General features: G+C 42.3%; 1 protein-coding gene across 6 annotated transcripts in view; it reads right to left on the bottom strand.

Annotated features, from left to right (window-relative positions):
* The window catches only part of NDST2 (N-deacetylase and N-sulfotransferase 2), a 134,568-nt gene that overhangs the window by 75,613 nt on the left and 44,231 nt on the right, over window positions 1-14,724 (bottom strand). For 3 of the 6 annotated variants that reach the window (XM_067000395.1, XM_048060001.2, XM_048060003.2), the window contains exon 3: window positions 8,491-8,587. The exons of the other annotated variants lie outside the window; for them this stretch is intronic. The gene's annotated coding sequence lies outside the window, so the exon portion shown is untranslated. The remainder of the gene's footprint in view (window positions 1-8,490; window positions 8,588-14,724) is intronic. 6 annotated transcript variants of the gene reach the window in all.

Below are 14,724 nucleotides of genomic sequence, written 5' to 3'. Positions count from 1 at the left end.
AAAAGAGAAAATTAACCTACATCCTAGCAGAGTTCTTCGGTTCCTTATTCCCTAAAAGGTGAGAAAGGAATAAACAGAATGTGATCATGTAACTAAAGACTGCATGATGATTAACACACAAAAATGAAACAAGGCCACATAGACAACATCAACATAAGATTGCTCTAACTTTTGAATGACTTGACTTTAAAACCATTCTTGTGCATAAATCTTGTTTTGTTCCTCTCTCTATTCCCTTTGAGATCCCTTAACTGCATAACTTGTTCACACCCAGAACTACACAGGCTCATACCGGCTCATATAGTTTAATACCAACCAGTGAGATAGAACACCGTAGTTAAACACTGTATTAACAAGAACATCACATAGAAAAAAGCCAGCTCCAGGTTTTCAGGACAAAAAGAATTGCCGAGTGTGAACATTATAACTCCTCATACTATCAAAGATCAGGTAAAACCAACAACCAGTAGCTATTTGACACTCTGAAACGCTGATTTTGCTAAGACATTTTAAATGTCAGACGGCGATGGCAGGGGATTCTAGCAGGTTATAAATTTGTTTAGCTTAGCAATGCTACAGTGCTACCAGGCATTAATTCCCTCAACTCTGAGTCTTCTACCCTTCCTTCTTATCCCCACAAAACATCTCATATTAAAAGAAACTAGACATTGGCAAGCTAGAAGAATGATTTATTTTACAAGGGTGTTGTGAAGCTTAATTCATGTTTGTAAAGCTCTTTGTATTGTGCCTTTCATTTACTGTGGGAACCTCACAGTATTATCAATAAGGTCTTTTCTACAGTAGAAAGGCTTTGCTAAAATAACTATACTAGCAAATCTGCCTAGTGAGATGTGGTTTACACAGGCAAAAAGGTTATTTTGCCAGAACAGCTAATACAAATTCCCTAAAATGCTGCACTGGCAGCAGCACATTTTTGGTAGTATCTAACTGGATAGGATATTTTATGGCAACTAAGTTTAATTTCTGCAGCATCTTAACAAAACACAATTATGCTGGAAACACCTTGAAGAGTAACTCTCATCAGCATATTTTGGAGACTGCAGATAAAGGATGTGCATTTACTACTTTCATAATACAAATTCTCTGCATTTGTTTATTCATGTGAGTTAGCCAGAAGTAACAGAGCCCTCTGTAAAGAGATCCCCTTAGCAGCAAATGCATTAAGATAAAGCCTTGGTCAGATATATTCTGCCAAACAGAAAAGAATGGAATATTAACGATGCTGGAATGAATGCCTAGAAATGACTTCTATGACTGCAAAGAACACAGATTGTGGTACAAGGAACTAGCACGTGTCAATCATTTTTAAATGTGCTATTATTCTTCTTATTTTCTATTCAAAACTCCAGCTTTCTCACTCAAGTTTAGAGCAACATCAAATAGCGAACTGTTATTTGTCTTGTAACAAAGGTGGAGATGTGCCATCACACCAGGTTCCCAAATGACTAGTTGCTGTTTTCTTTCTAGTTGTGTTTAGTCTTACTCTGAGCTGTTTACAGGAGCCTGTGGCTACCAGCAGTAGTGCATTTACATTCTGCCTTGCAGTGTTTTCACATCTTGCTAGAAGTCTGTAGCAATTCTTAACACCTAATGGCTTGCTTACACAGGGAAAGGAAGCTCACCTGTCTTGTCCCTGGAAGGCTATTCTTCCATAGATAGTTGCATTTATTTTCGATGGATGTCTCTACATACCCATCTGCAGTAGCATAATTTTCGAAAACCTACATGCACCATGGTGTAACACTATACAGAGCCATACCTCAAATCTGTGGATGGTCACAAATTAGCTAAATATTTTCCCACAAACTGATTCAGGTCAGACATGCTTGGACCTGGAACGGAACTCAAAATTCAAATATAGAAATTGCCATAGTTAAGAAAAGTAAGATCCTTAACAACATGGAAAATCTGTTTTCCATATGAAAGATGTTTTCATTACCAAAATGTAAGCAGGTGTATTCAGTTGCTTTCCATTGAAAGCTAAATCTACTTTAAAGCAAAACTAAACATGAAACTCCATCTTCTCTGCTATTAAGACAAATTAGAAAAACAGTATCTACAGTAAATTAATCAGTAAGGTATTATTTACCGAAATAGCACTGTAGAATCCACAGCCCACGTACCAGATCTACTTGATGTGTTGTTTTGTAACACCTAAGAATTATTTATGTGACCTCTCAAACAATAAGCATAATAAAAATTATTATTTTCTAACTGTTACACATTTATCCACAACCTTTACTCATTCACTGATGTACCTGTCTATACTACATGCAGAGTGGCACTAACCTAAAAAACAGACTTTTTTCATTTTAAGCCTGGGCCAGAACTGAGAAGGTTCAAATGAGAGCCGAAGTACATGAAATGTTTTGCAGATTTGCTAAGCTGTAGAACAATGCTGTAGTACTAAGGGCTGGGCTTTCCTGCTTTCAGTTAAGAAGCCCTTTATTGCCATGAGAACATAGAAAAATCATAGAATCATAGAATATCCTGAGTTGGAAGGGACCCATAAGGATCATCAAGTCCAACTCCTGGCACTGCACAGGTCTGCCCAAAAGTTTAGACCATGTGACTAAGTGCACAGTCCAATCGCTTCTTAAATTCAGACAGGCTTGGTGCAGTCACTACTTCACTGGGGAGCCTGTTCCAGTGTGCAACCACCCTCTCGGTGAAGAACCTCTTCCTGATGTCCAGCCTAAACTTCCCCTGCCTCAGCTTAACACCGTTCCCGCGGGTCCTATCACTGGTGTTTACGGAGAATAGGTCACCTGCCTCTCCACTCCCCCTCGCGAGGAAGCTGTAGACTGTGATGAGGTCCCCCCTCAGCCTCCTCTTCTCCAGGCTGAACAGGCCCAGTGACCTCAGCTGCTCCTCATGTGTCTTCCCCTCTAGGCCCTTCACCATCTTCGCTGCCCTCCTCTGGACACTCTCCAACAGTTTTACGTCCTTTTTGTACTGTGGTGCCCAGAACTGCACACAGTACTCGAGGTGAGGCCGCACCAGTGCAGAGTAAAGCAGGACAATCACCTCCCTCGACCGACTAGTGATGCCGTGCTTGATGCACCCCAGGATACGGTTGGCCCTCCTGGCTGCCAGGGCACACTGCTGGCTCACATTCAACTTGCTGTCAACCACAACCCCCAGATCCCTCTTTGCGGGGCTGCTCTCCAGCGTCTCATCACCCAGTCTGTACGTATAGCCAGGGTTGCCCCATCCCAGGTGCAGGACCCGGCACTTTCTTTTGTTAAACTTCATGCGGTTGGTGATCGCCCAGCTCTCCAATCTGTCCAGATCTCTCTGCAAGGCTTTTCCACCCTCACCCGAGTTCACAACTCCTCCAAGTTTGGTGTCGTCGGCAAATTTGCTCAAAACACCTTCTAGTCCTACATCCAAATCATTTATAAAAACATTGAAGAGGACTGGCCCTAAAATGGAGCCTTGAGGGACACCACCAGTGACCATCTGCCAGCCAGATGTGGCCCCATTTACCACAACCCTTTGAGACCTGCCTGTCAGCCAATTCTCACCCATCATATGATGTTTTTGTTAAGTTGTATGCTGGACATTTTGTCCAGCAGGATCCTATGGGAAACCATGTCAAAAGCTTTGCTGAAGTCCAAAAAGATCACATCAGCTGGTTTCCCTTGATCGACTAGGTGGGTGATCTTATCATAAAAGGAAATCAAATTTGTTAGGCAGGACCTACCCCTCATGAATCCATGTTGGCTGGGACCAATGACTGCATTGTCCCCCAGGTGTGCTTCAATAACTTCAAGGATCATCCTCTCCATAATTTTACCAGGCACTGACGTGAGACTGACAGGCCTGTAATTGCTAGGGTCTTCTTTCTTACCCTTCTTGAAAAGTGGCACAACATTTGCCAGCTTCCAGTCTACTGGGACCTCTCCAGATTCCCAAGATCGTTGAAAAATAATTGAGAGAGGTCCCGCGATTATGTCAGCCAGCTCTTTGAGCACCCTGGGATGAATCCCATCCGGACCCATGGACTTGTATGGATCCAGGTGGAGCAGCAAATCCCACACATGTTCAGGGTCGGTTGGGAGTTCAGAGTCGGTTGGGAGTCTAGGTGCTTTATGAACCTCCTGGACTTGCTCATGTAAGCTGTGTGGTGATCCCAGTTGATGTCTGGCAAGTTGAAATCCCCCATAAGGACAAGGGGAGTTGATCTCAACGCATCTCTTAGTTCTGCAAAGAATAATTAATCGGCTTTGTCGTCCTGGCCGGGTGGTCTGTAATAGACTCTCACGACATCCCCTTTATTTGTTCATCCCTTAATCCTTACCCAGAGGCTCTCAACTTTGCCATCGCCAACTTGAAGTTCCACAAAGTCCAGACCATGCTTCACATACATCGCCACCCAGCCACCTCGCCTACCCTGCCTGTCCCTCCTGAAGAGCTTGTAAACATCTATTGCAACACACCAGCCACAGGATTCATCCCACCAGGTTTCGCTTATGCTGATGATGTCGTAGCTGTGGCACTGGGCCAAGACTTCTAGCTCATCCATTTTATTCCTCATACCGCGCGCGTTTGTGTAGAAGCACTTCAAATGAGCCTCCCTACATGCAGCACCTTGTGGAGCCGACCGAAGGACCTCACTAACACACAGTCCCTCTGATTCTAGCGCACCATCACTTAGCTCATCACCGGTGTGCCTGGTTTTATCCCCTTCCCCCTTCAACTCTAGTTTAAAGCCCTATCTATCAGCCCTGCCAACTCCTGAGCAAAAAAGCTGGATTGTGTTTCCTTTTCCCACTTGTATACATTTTGCATGTAAGCAGCTGCTCCTGATCAATTGAGACTTAGATATTAACACTTTAAATGACATGAAAAATTATGTCACAACCCACTTTCAAAACTATAAAGATGTTCCCACTAGCTCAACACCATAGGCCAGACCATACTCCATTTGCTCTACCTACATTTACCCTTCCATCTTCCATGGCATCCTCCCCTGATACCACCAGAAGGTTTACGTGAAGATCAAGGGCAGAATAAGGTATTAGACATTAACTACACTTCCAGCTGGAGAAGTTCATTCTTGCCTTTGGAATACTCAGCAGAAGAACTTAACCACCTTTAAAAATAAGGCTGTCCCGCCCCACTGCTTCTTCCCCCATTCCAGCCACTTCTCTGTTTTAGCTCCTTCCCTCTCTTACTGCCTCCTTATCCCTGCTTCATTATTATCCTGCTTTGGCTTCTGATCATGCTGACTGATCCTTTGGTTTCTTCCCAGGAACAGAAGCTGACAGGGAATTTGCAAGCTTCAATGTATGTTTCTGTATGCCCTGGGTTCTCACTACACAGAACTGCTCCCTTGCTAGCATGTCATGGCACTAAACTTTAGCTAAAACATTGCAGAAAAAGGCTAAGAGCAAGTATGTGGAGGCGTAGGCCTCAGGCTGACCCTGGCGGAAGGTCACCTACTGAGAAACGCCCCTCCACCACTGACAAAGATATCCCACATTCGTCATTCTCAAGTTCAAGTACACTTCAAGGCCAACTTTGTTTCTTCCATTTGCGTTTGTTAGAAAAGGCATACACTCTCAGGCTGAGGTTTTGTTTTTGTATTTTGTGGTTTTTTTTTTTGTTGTTGTTGTGGTTGTTCTTTTCTTAAGTTTTAAAACTGCTCCAAAGTTTCTGTAGGGGTAGAAAGGAAATTTCCTGGGTCGAAATGACAGTTATTTGGCATTAACAGCTGTACTGTTCTACACTGAAGCATGAAGCTGCACCATAAAAGAAATGCAGTTACAAGATTAGGAGCCCGCTTCTACTCACAGAAACAACTGAAGCAGCCATGAATGGCAAGGGAAGGCTGAGGCTGCACGTTCTCAGCAAGACCTCACAAATAAGCTCAAGGTGTTGCTTTTAACCTTTGATACCCTTCATGATTTAGGTCCTGAACCACTAAGATCAGGAGAGTCTAAGATAGGTTAAAGATTTAGCTACTGAAGAGCATTCACATTTCAATGATGAACTTGCTACTTCTAAAAGAATGGAGATGCACTGACTTTCAGAGCCTGCTAGGACTTACATACTCAACCTTTATGGAGATGATGGGAGGAAGGATCAATACTGAGGAACAGAAGATTTAGCTGCTAGACAGACAGTTTTATAGCTCCCAAATCATCTCTATAGATTAAGTATACACCTATAGCTAACTGCACCTAGGGACATTTATGGTAAAGAAACAACACAATTTAGAAGAAAAAATACACAGAATAGAAGATGCACTAATTTTGCACAGAGCACTGCAGTACAACCAAAAATCCAGAATTTGTCACATGGCTAAAAAAAAAAAAAAAAGCCCACCACAGATACATACACTATTTCTTTGAATGTAAAATGCAGGCTTCAAATGCACCTACTTTGCAAACTCACGTCTTCACATGTTTATGAAGGCAGCGTATCAGTCTCTGCTTACATACAAGGTATCTAAGACAAATCATCAGTCCTAATTGAGGAAAATTAGGAAAATTATGCATACAATATTTTGAAAACTACTTGTTTGTTGGCCTCTCAAAAACAGCACTGGAATTCCAAATAGCCTTCACCTGTTAAACACCAGCACACTTGCATGCAGTTTCGTAATTTCTTTCACAAAGGAAAAGAGCAGTCACTTCATGGCTGAAAACTGGTCAGAAAAAATATCACCTTACGACTGACCATGCAAAACACTTTAAATGCAGGTGCATCCATTGACAAAATATTAGCACTTCTAACACTGCATATCCTCAAACTTTTTATTCAAAAACAATTCTCTCATAAGATTTCCTTGAAAAAGTTGTAAAACAACCAGAACAAAACTGTATGATGTGTGTCACATTGCTCCTGTCTTTCTAGGATATGTGTCAGAGCCAATATCTCATGCAAGAGTACGGAAGGGTAGCTCCAAACCAGTAAACAAACCCACTCTGAAAATCTGTAATGTGATCTTATAATAGCTGATCCTGAATTAATTTTAGGGTCCTAAGATTTGAACAGGTGAAGGAAAAAAGTCAGTGCTGGGTAAGTTTCACATAATCATCTGAATGCCTCTATTGTTTCTTCGCCATGCTAAACTTTGCTTTCTTGTTGTTTTCATCTTTCCTTTTAAAATAGCCTCCTGCAGCTCTAAGCTAAATATCTTCCTGGAGCTTCTATGTGACAGCTGCAGTATCTTAGCCATCTGTTTAATTTATATTTGCTAATGCAGCTCCTGCTGTTTTCAACTGACAGCTTTTTTCTCTCTTATTACCCCCGCACGGGAAATCATTGCACTTGCCAAAGTTTCTCTGTAGTCTCAGATGTCAAATCAAGTCTGGTGACAAAAGGTGATGAATGAGGCCCCTGTGCACCTCTCTTTTGTTTTATTACAACTTTGAAAATTTAAAATGGGCTTTTATGTTAATTCTTTAAAGAAAAAATAATAAAATAAAAAAAAAAAAAGAAAAGAAAGGAAGCAGTACAGAAACAAAGAGGAAGACAGTAAAGGAAAATCATACCCCCTTCCTCTCAATATGGCAATTCTGTGGGAAGGTTGAGGCTGGAGGATCTCCAAGATACTCTCAGATGCAGAATATCCATTCCTTATCCGTTCACTAAAGCCACGCATGATTCAATTTCTTCAGTGATCTATGCCCACCTACCAAGCCAAGGGTTTGGCTGACCACTGACCTTCCCTCAGTTGCAACCAACATGCCTCCTACTTTTTCTGGAGCACTCTGCAGCTCAGATGTTTTCACAAATCAAGGGGAAGCGATGGAGCACCAAAGCCCGCGTCGCAATGCCATTACTTAGTGCCATCCTCTAAAGCCTCCTGAAGGAAGGTGCTGGGGCTGCACACTGTGCTACTAAGAGACATTGGATAAAGACACAAACCTGGTTCCTGAAACAGTAGCCAGACAGCCTTATATGGCAAGCACTGGCGTTACTATCCCTGTAACTCTCCTAGAGCATGGTAACAAGATTAAAGAGTGTAGCCCTGCCGAAAAGTGACATCAGGTTTAATGTACAACTTTGAAATTTAACATAGATAACCCTGTGCTGCTTAAAACCCTATTAGCTGAACCACAGCGAACTCTGCAGTCCCTATCCCAGGTTATGCAACACCACACTAAGTGGTGACTAGCCCCAACCCAGAAACATTAAACACAAAATGCTGCACATATCAAGAAAAATATCAACAACTAAAAATCACTTTAAGGATAATACAGGCCCGAAAACCTGAAGAGTCACTATTCATCTTCAGTTGATTACTTGCACTTTAGAGCATTTCATAAATAACACTCAAGAAAGCATAAAGTATTAAACTTTATAAACGTAGAAACAGATAAATGTCCTGAGTCGAAGAAAATTATTATGACTTTTATCAACATACTGAACCAAAGACCCACAGAATAGGAATTCTGTCCCTCATCTACTACACTACCTAGGCCAAAATTATCCTTTATAGCAATTCTTCCTTACCTTAAGAAAGTGTGTGTGCAGTCTGAAAAAGACCTGTGTAGATGCAGACTGAGTGAAGCTGTGTTATACCAGATGCAAACTGAGCAAAACCACCAACCTAGGGAGACAGAAGAAGTTTTGTATAAATATGTGTACCTGATGGTGTAAGGCGCAACAACATTTTCTGAACTGGAAACATTCTCTGGCTAGGGCATCTGATCCACTTCAATACCTGAACTACTGCAGTTTCCAGTTCAGGAAATTACAGTAAAGTAATTCTGACTCTAGTGCTTTGACTTCAATCCACTTTTGCATGCTTGCTAGAATGCTGGAGGATGCACCTGCCCCTTTGTGACTCTTTTGGCCAGAAAGGAATAGGAATAACTGAACTGACCAGAAATTACCCGAAGCTGCAAACATAAAGATTAAACAAGAGCTGTAAATTAAGCACACTGGCCTATTTCTTATTCAGCCAGATTTTTTTTTGTTTTCCTTCTTCTTTCTGGGTTAATAAGAGTTATATCCCAAGCTCCCGAAGGAAAAAGGAGCCTCTACCACGTGCCACCGCTTACCCTGGTACACCCTACTGTAACTGTTAAACAGGAAGGCTAAGCTGGGGACTGGGAAGACCATGTACTTCCCACTGAAAAGAGAAAACCAGGAAACAGTGAGGTGCTATCCAAGGCGACCAGAAGATGTCTTGCCCAACGCGACACTTTACTTCCTAAGACCTGGCTTAACAAATTTTTCAAAACCACGTACAGGAAACAAAAAAATTGGTGTAAGAAGGCAACAGATTTTACAGCTATCAAAGGGGGTTAATTTTTTCTTTGTCAACTACCACAGCCCAAGGACAGACCAATATTTTTCTACCCATTAGCAGCAAACACAAGTAAATATTAGCATTGCTTCCCATGGAAGGTTACATTACAGTAGGTACTCTCTCTACTCACATCTCCTTTTGTACATCTTTTCACAATCTGACAACTCTGCAAGGTGAAAAAAACTGACACTTTTTACCAGAAAAAAAAAATCTGCTTTATTGTTCACAAAATTCCTCTGTTATCCAACTTCCTAGCACATGCAAACCATGCAGGCCTGTAGATGTTGCTTGAATCAAAAAATAAAAAAGTGCCTTTGCTGTTCATACTACAGAGATAGATTTCACTAAGAAAAACATACATCAAACTGAGTAAGTTTGTTTTTAGGAAGAAAGGCATTATCCAAGGGTAAATGAATATTGCAGCAGAGACAGGCCCAGGATTATCTGCCTTCTCCATCCTTGCCATAAATGTTCTGAACGCTGAACATGCCATCAGGAAACATCTGAACTAAACACTTTGTTCTTAGCCTGGTCAGACTTTGCTTTAACCCAGCATTAACAAACTAAGTCAGCTCTCTACTACCCAGGATAATGGGGGACAGGAACACCCAAATAATGAAAAAGCCCTGACCACACAAACCCAGCTGCACAGAGTCTACAGCCCAGAATCTGTGCACCATGCTTTCCAGTGCTCCAGGTTCTGGGAGGTCTCTTACCTGAGGTACAGGGTCAGCCCCACAACAAAACCCAGCTAGCAAACCTCTCAAAGCAGAAAGGGTCACAGTGCAGGTAACGTGTTACTCTTTCATCAGCTCCATGTCTCTGTGTCTTGCAGAGCCTGAACTTCAGCCCAAGGCTGCAAGCTGTGGATCCTGGCTGGCTCCTGAATGCCCAACCCATCCAAATCCTGCTTCCCAGTGGCCCGTGCTCTGGGAGCACAATGCAGAGACATCAGCGGTGGCTCTGAATAAAGCTGGCAAAGGTTCAGCAGGTCAATTAGCTCAGGGTGTAAGCCATGCAGGAACAGATGCACCGCTTCCAGGTCCAAGCCTGTGGTCTGTGCATTGATAACCTGTAACCTGAATTTTCTACCCAGAGAAATTAAAGCCTTTGCTGTAAAAAATAAATGGAGAAAAGGCCAATTTAAGTCCCTACACAGTAATTCAGAGGTCAAAAATTAACCTGTCATGCTTACAAAGGCAATCTGCAACATCCCCCTTACATTGTTTAAAGTCCTTTTCTCTCAAGTTCTGCCCGTGTGCATTCCTCTTCACTTCCCAGTATCCTCAGGCACTCCCCAAGTGCCACTTCTGCAAAGAGTATACAGATGAGAGCCTCAAGGAAATCAGACCTGACTCTGTAGTATCTCCAATATATGCAAGTAGAAATATACTTAGCTAAGCATAATAGTCCATACATATACATATATACAGCATTTCAAACCCAAAGCATTACAGACCTTAATACTTACTACCATGAAACTTTGCTCTAAGCTCCAACAAACAGGTCATAGTCTTCCTCAAAAAGGCAATGCTAGTTTGTTTTCAGCACAGAGGCAATAGCTTTCAACAAATCCCAAAGAATTTAAAAGTTTCACTTTCCAAAAAATGAAGTTCTATTGTTCATCTGCACTTTAGTTGCTCAGATTTAAAATGAAGGGGCAAGTACAGCTGCTCACAGTTGATAAGGCCTCCTGCTACTGGTACTATTTATAAACAACATCCATAGTAAGAAACCCATGTACTCTAAAAAACTGAAATAACTGTTGGATAAAACAGAAATGGGAAGATGGGACTAGAAGCTATCTTCTTTACTGGATAAATCTCTTCCCTCTAAGTCAAGAAAGAGCCCATTTTGGTGAAGGTAGTAAAAGATCCATACTCTCTCTGAAGATCAGCCACCAAAGCAGAGAATCTCAAAAACAATTTCTAAGTCAGTACATGATGGCAGCTCCTAACCGTATCTTCTGGGTTCTCATCTGAACACTGGTGCAAGCACCTCTGCCAAGCCACTAATGCCTTTTGCCTGAGGTCACTGACACGCTGTTCTGTGTACAGGCTGCTGCTGCTGCCCAGGAGCGGAGGCATGGCAGGATGACTTATGGGAGCATAGCTTTAGTGCTTGTAATTAACCTCACACGATGCCTGATTTGTGGGGTTGTAAAGTATAGATGGAAACACAAACTTAAGGTCCCAGGAAGGAGCTCTGCAATAATAAGGAGCAGGTCATGTGGCATACAGGGCAAAAGAGAGCAAAAATGAGAGAAGAAAAGAGAGAGGAGGATGGAACTGCAGTGTGCTTCTGCCTATGCCCATGCCAGCTTGGCCCAGAGCTGACGTTACTCCTGCAGATGATGCTCAGCCCAACTGAGTCTGAAAACCCCAGCATAAGAGGATGTCACAGCTCACATGTACAGTTATTATGCTACACTGAGATACTCCTTATAGAAGAAGAAACTGCAGCTTGTCCTGTACGTATCTGCAAGACGCTATTGCTCAGTGCTCAGTCAGGTACCCGAAGCATATTACAGAGGAGTGTTAATAGGGTCAGGGTACAATTTCACAAGTGGCTACTAGCAAAAAAGGTCGACCCACATCCCTTGCTATTTACAGCACGCTGATCCAAATAAGTGATCCACCAAAAAATGATTACCAGTCAGTCAGATTTATGAGCCAACAGGATGCACCCTCCAGCTGCCTGACTGCAGGAACTGAAGTGAGACAGAAATGCCACAACTGTGGGAGACGAGAGCAACACTGACCTTTCCAGGAGAAGCACGGTCTGAGATCACCTTTCACAAAACAACACCTTTATTGTACAAATGAGAGGGGAAGACAGGGAATACAAAGGCTGGCTAGAGAATGTCCTAGACCGTTAGACCATATTCTTCCCAAGCTACTTGTTTTGTGGGGAAATTCTGGACTTAGACATGCATTTTATTAACTTTGTGACCTCTTGTTTCTTCTACAATGTTGCTCTGCTACAAAAAATGATGTTTTATTTAAAACAGAAGAAAATATCATTTTCAGTTATCCCTTTCCCTACTTCCATCCTTTTGCTTTACTATCAAATCCAGTCACTGTAAAAGTCCCGTGTTCCAGCTAGGGAAAAGCAAAATACAGCCAACAAATGATAACCAGACTGGGCAGCGAGGGATGTAGGGAACACATTGGTATCGAGTGCTACAGCTCTGGAATAAGACTAAAGGGCAGGATTTCACAGGGACAAACCTGAAACAGCCTGTGACTGGCCTAGAGGCACACGCTGTGCAACTCTATCTGATTACAAGAGGCATCCCTCACGCTGCACCCAAATCTGACTCCACCCCTCACTAGCCTGCTGTTCCCAGTCTTCATGGTAAGCTGCCATCAAACACCTATTCAGAAATCCGAAGTTAGAAGGAACGGTATTTATGTTAAAGAGATTATTCCCACTTCTTGTCATGCTTCCCGTGCTATATTCTGGTTTACAGTTTTTCATTTCGATTTTGTGTTCAGGCAAATTTGGGCAAGACAACAGCAACTTCAGTTGCTGTGCATCATGTAAAAAGAACAAAATAAAAATGCTCAGCTCTGAGAATCCAGTGTTCTGCATCTACAGATAATGCAAACGCCAATACTACATGCATGATGTTTAGGCACAAAATCAGTCTCAGACACTGACCAAGGTGATTTTAAGTATAAAGCATGCAACAGAGTGACTGGGAAAAGGACTACACACAAACACAGAGTACCTGAAATTGCCATGTTTTTCCAGTCAAACCCTCACGAGTGTTTACCAATGACTCCAATCTCCCCATCCCAGATGAGCAGCCACACTGCACACCTGAGTCTTTTAACTAGCAGCCCCATGGTTTGTAGAACAGCAGCTTTGCCAGGTGAGGGGAAATGATCTCTTGTTGTGCTGACCTAGCACAGAAACGTTTTGTCTCGGCTGGAAATTGTTCTTACATAACGGGTGCTCTCAATACACTAGAAAATAGCTTAGATAGCTGGTATCACAGATTTTAATATTCTCACTATGGTTATGGCATCAAAATCCCCACTGCCTCTCATTCCTCACACAATTAATACGTTGATTGAACTATACACCTGTAATTCAGTTTACATTTTACAGGAGGCAAAAGGTAGAGAAATTCCAGTAAATGACACTTGAGATAAGAGAATGAGTGACTGGAGAGCACAGCACTCATTCTTTGCATATAGACTAGCCGACACAGGGCTTAGAAATCCACTTGACCAAAACAGTTAGGAAGCTCTGGTGAAAGACAAACTACAATTCATTTTCCAGACTTTAAGGCTGTAACATACAAATGAGTGAAGAGCCGTCTTCCTGAATCTAGGGACAGACGGCTTCAGTCTCCTGCTCTGCTCAGGGCTCTCTCCCAGCTTCACGGCACAAAGCCGCTTCCTTTCTCACTGCCTCAACACTAAGCAGCTGCGGGCAGGAGTGAAACTGAAGCAAATGAGGTCAGTCCCATGTTGTGCTGGCTGGGAAAGCTCGAAACAGAAACCCAGGAACTATTCACTGCGGAAAAGGTGAAGTAAAACATGTAGCAAAAAGGAGGAGGTCTAGAGCTCAATCTTCCTCCAGCTGCCTGCACGTACAGAGCAGCCAGGACAGGAGGCTCTAGGGCGAGATGGGAGAATGACAGGCTCTGGCTACTGTCTAGATGGGAAAGGAGGAGGGAAAGATGATGGCAGGGGAAGTACAGCAGGGAAAGAATGCAGGGAGAAAACAGCACATTTAGGGAAGAGGTAAGCAGTAGGAGGGAAGAGGGAGATAGACGGAAGTCCCAAATAATTCTGGCAAAATGCAGAAAAAAAATTAAATACCCTAATTTCCATTAAGGGACAACCTAAGTGAAACGCAAATAAAAGATGAAAACAGGGATTAGAAATAATAACCGACTGAAGAACGATCAAGTTATCCAACCAATTTTGCTAGTCTTAGTGCAACAATTCATTTATTCAATATTTTTCTCCAGAATTATTAAGTTCTCTAAGAGATCTAGCAGTCTTTGTCAAAGACATTGTAATGACAGATAACAAGGAAACCAGAATAATACATTTGACAAATTTATTTTACTTCTGTTCAAACTAGCTGTAGTATTAACTGAGATGTTATTTAAACATATTAAACAAGAAGCTAGCTAGCAATATGCTTCTTGGGCTTAATTAGTAATACAGAGCCATTTCACTCCTCTAAGCCACAGCAGGCACACCACTAAGATGTTCTTCAGCCTCTCTTTGCTGGATACAGCATCGCTATCTGCTGGTGTTCCTCATATTACCGTTTTCATTTAATCTAAAAATATCATTTATACGTAACATTAATTTCTAGAGTCAAAGATTCCAGGCACATGGGCACAAAGGGCCGCCTATATCCAAGGTTTCCCCTACTATGTGACAAACTCCTCAGGATCCGTGATG

Source organism: Anser cygnoides, chromosome 7, assembly GCF_040182565.1.
Source record: "Anser cygnoides isolate HZ-2024a breed goose chromosome 7, Taihu_goose_T2T_genome, whole genome shotgun sequence".
In the NCBI taxonomy this organism is placed as follows: Eukaryota; Metazoa; Chordata; class Aves; order Anseriformes; family Anatidae; genus Anser; species Anser cygnoides.
Note: the sequence above shows the minus strand (reverse complement) of the source record. Positions and strands in the feature narration are given on the sequence as shown.